At 32.5% G+C, this 3897-nt stretch overlaps 1 long non-coding RNA gene across 1 annotated transcript; it reads right to left on the bottom strand.

Moving 5' to 3' along the window:
* Nucleotides 1–2148: 2148 nt before the first annotated feature.
* Nucleotides 2149–3579, bottom strand: LOC120612297 (uncharacterized). The gene is made up of 2 exons (XR_005655427.1): nt 3421–3579; nt 2149–2259 (listed from the first exon to the last, which is right to left on the bottom strand). It is a non-coding gene; the product is annotated as an uncharacterized LOC120612297 (long non-coding RNA).
* Nucleotides 3580–3897: the final 318 nt, after the last annotated feature.

Here is a 3897-nt window from a genome sequence, read left to right as displayed (position 1 = left end):
AACCTAGAAGAAATGGACCAGTACGTAGAAAAATACAATCTTCCTAGACTGAATCAAGAAGAACTGGAAAATACAAATAGACCAATCAGCAGTATGGAAATGGAAACAATCATCAAAAACCTACCAAAAAGTAAAAGTGCAGGACCAGATGGCTTCACCAGTGAATTCTACCAAACATTCAAAGAAGATTTAATACCTATTCTCTTCAAACTCTTCCAAAAAATCGAAGAAGAGGCAAAACTTCCCAACTCATTTTATGAGGCCAATATTACTTTGATACCAAAACCTGCTAAAGATAACACACAAAAAAATAAAACTACAAACCAATATCTCTCATAAATGCAGATGCAAATATCCTAAATAAGATACGAGCGATCCGAATACAGTAACATATTAAAAAGATTACACATGACAATCAAGTAGGCTTCATCCCAAAGACACAGGGATGGTTCAACATACGCAAATTGATTAATGTGATATGCCACATAAACTAACTAAAAAATAAAAGTCATATGATCATATCAATAGATGCAGAAAAAGGCTTTGACAAGATACAGCATCCATTTATGATCAAAACACTTAACAAAATTGGTATAGAAAGGAAGTACCTTAATGTAATAAAGGCCATCTATGACAAACCCTCAGAGAACATTATACTTAATCATGAAAAACTACAAACCTTCCCTCTAAGATCAGGAACAAGGCAAGGCTGTCCAATATTACCACTGTTATTCAATATAACATTGGAGGTGCTAGCAAGTACAATTAGACAAGAGAAAGATATAAAAGGCACCATATAGGAAATGAAGAAGTTAAACTGTCACTATTTGCAGATGACATGATTTTCTACATAGAAAAATCTAAGGACTCCACAAGAACACTACTAGAAACAATAAGCAAATACCATAAAGTTTCTGGATACAAAATCAATGTTCAAAAATCCTATATTGTAATAACGAAGTGTCAGAAAAAGAAGTTGAAAAAATCATTCCTTTTGCAATTGCAACAAAAAGAACAAAATACCTAGTAAGAAATTTAACGAAACATGTGAAGGACCTATAAAATGAAAACTATAAGACTCTATTAAAAGAAATCAAAGAAGATACAAAGAAATGGAAAGATATTTCGTGTTCTTGGATTGGAAGAATCAACATAGTTAAAATGGCCATATTACCTAAACATTATACAGATTTAATGCAATCCCCATCAAAATCTCATTGGCATTTTTTAAAGAAATAGAACAAAAAGTCATCAGATTTGTATGGAAGTACAAAAGTCCCCAAAGTGTCAAAGCCATCCTGATAAAAAGAACGAGACTGGAGACATCACTCTGCCCCACTTCAAATTATACTACAAAGCAACAGTAATCAAAATGGCATGGTATTGGCAGCAAAACAGACACACGGACCAGTGGAAGAGAATCAAGAGTCCAGAAGTAAACCCATATTTATATGGACACATAATTTTCGACAAAAATAAAAAAAGCCAAAAACATACAATGGAAAAAAGAAAGCCTCTTCAATAAATGGTGCTGGGAAAACTGGAAGGCCACCTGCAAAAGATTGAAGCTAGACTGTTGTCTATTACCACATACCAAAATTAACTCACAATGGATTAAGGACGTGAATATAAGACCTGAAACAATAAAATGCATAGAAGAAAACACAGGAACTAAACTCAAGGACCTTGGACTTAAAGAGGATTTTATGAATTTGACCTCAAAAGCAAGGGAAGTAAAAGCGAAAATAAATGAATGGGACTACATCAAATTAAAAAGCTTCTGCTCAGCAAAAGAAACCGTCAATGAAGTAACCATCCAAATGTGAAAATATATTTGCAAGCAACGCCTCTGATAAGAGCTTAATATCCAAAATATACAAAGAACTTATACGACTCAATAACAACAACAAAAATCAAACGATCCAATCAAAATATTGAACTAAAAGTTTCTAAAACTAGGCAGGTTTGCATTAAATCCTAACATTACTTAAGAGGCATAAAATGATCATGGTTCCTAAAAGTAATGCAAAGGGGCTTTATGAGTAGTGACTAATATAGGATTATTTGCCACATTAAAAATGTTTACCTTCAGTAACTGTCCCAGCGCCACATGATTCCGTCAATCCATAACCCTGACCAACTGGGCAACAGAAGCAGATATTCATGAATCGGTGTGTCTGAGGAGACAGCGGTGCTCCTCCGGACAGCATCATATGGACATTCCCTCCTAGCAGAGCCTTCACCTTTTTAAATAGTATCCTTAATAAAAGGAGGGATAAATTATTTTAGTACATGTATACATTATTCTTGGAAACACACTAATTTATAAGCTCTGGGAAGATTTCTAAACTTCAATTGAAACATCTAAATTTCAAAAGCATGGTGATAATGAAAAGTTAACAAAGCAACAACTAATAACGCCTTGAAAAAAATGCCAGATAAATTCTTAAAAACACCAAAAAAGTGCACTGTCAGGAAATTGCTTTGACATATGGTAAATGAAAATGATGATGTCAAAGGAAAAAAAATTTAAATTATCTTTGGAACATTTCGGCATCTATCTAATCTCCCTTCCAGTGAAAAATGCTCCCCTATCTCCATGCCCCAGCACTGCATTTAAAGTAACTGTTACACAGAAACAGATTCATAGATACAGAGAATAAACTGATGATAGTTGTCTGATGGGAGGGGCGGGGTTTGGGGGGCTGGGTGAAAAAGGGGAAGGGATTAAGAAGTACAACTTGATGGTTACAAAATAGTCACGGAGATGTAAAGTACGGCACAAGGAATACAGTCAATAATATTATAATTATGTATAGAGCCAGGTGGGTACTAGATCAGAGGGATCATTTCATAAATTATATAAACATCTAAACACTATGCTGTACACCCAAAACTAATATACAATAATACTGAATGTCAACTATAATTGAAAAATAAAACAAATAAAAAATAAAATAACTGTTATATACTTACTACAATATTTTATGAAAACAGTAATCAGAAACCTTCATGCAGAATAAACTTGAAAAATCACTTTTTAAAGTTAGAAATGACAGATTTTAAACTCAAATGTCTTGATTCAAAAGCCTATTCTAAAAAAAATGTCTAAAAAAGTGTATTCTAGTTTTTCTTCTTGAGACCACATTTTATAATTAAATATTAAATATTTATTCTATTATTAAAATTCATTAAATTGCCAAGATCAGAGTTCAGGGTCATCTGCTTGCTATATAAGCAATGAGGCTTCAAAGTAAATAAAAGAGAAACTCAACTTTATAATCATGGTGGTGATGTTCAAATTAAATTAAATTACCATTTACTTATTTAACTTCCAGATGTAAACACACACACACACACACACACACACACACACAAAACACAAAAAGATTAGAGGCTCAAACTATAAAATGTACTTACAGATTACAAAGTGGTGCATCATATCCCTTTTTAATCTGTTCCAGTTTGTAGTCATACCCTATCTTGAACAGAGTTTTCTGAATATAATTCATCTCTTGGACTTTGCTCATAACATTCTTATAAATTCTATCCATGATTTCCTATAAGGTAAGCAAAATGCTCAATGATCTGGAAAGAATACACCAACACTGAGACAGTCTTTAGTTGAAGATACCTTGTGTATAACATCTTATTCAAGCCTTATGTATGATGGATATATTTACTTTATAATATAATTAATTTCACTGACTTTACCTGTTTACTATTTCAAAGACACTATAAATTGGGGTCTCTTCAGTTCTATACACTAGATTATCTAAAATTTTTAAAAACGTTAATAAGTAGAATATAAATATTCGCGTCATACATAAAAGTATTCTTCTCAAAATTCTATCCTCGCCAATAAATTCACTTATTCTCAAATAGCACCAAAACACG

The sequence above is a fragment of the Pteropus medius genome, unplaced genomic scaffold (assembly GCF_902729225.1).
Source record: "Pteropus medius unplaced genomic scaffold, Ma_sr-lr_union100, whole genome shotgun sequence".
Taxonomy (NCBI): Eukaryota; Metazoa; Chordata; class Mammalia; order Chiroptera; family Pteropodidae; genus Pteropus; species Pteropus medius.
The sequence above is the reverse complement of the archived record's forward strand: the minus strand, read 5'-3'. Positions and strand labels throughout refer to the sequence as shown.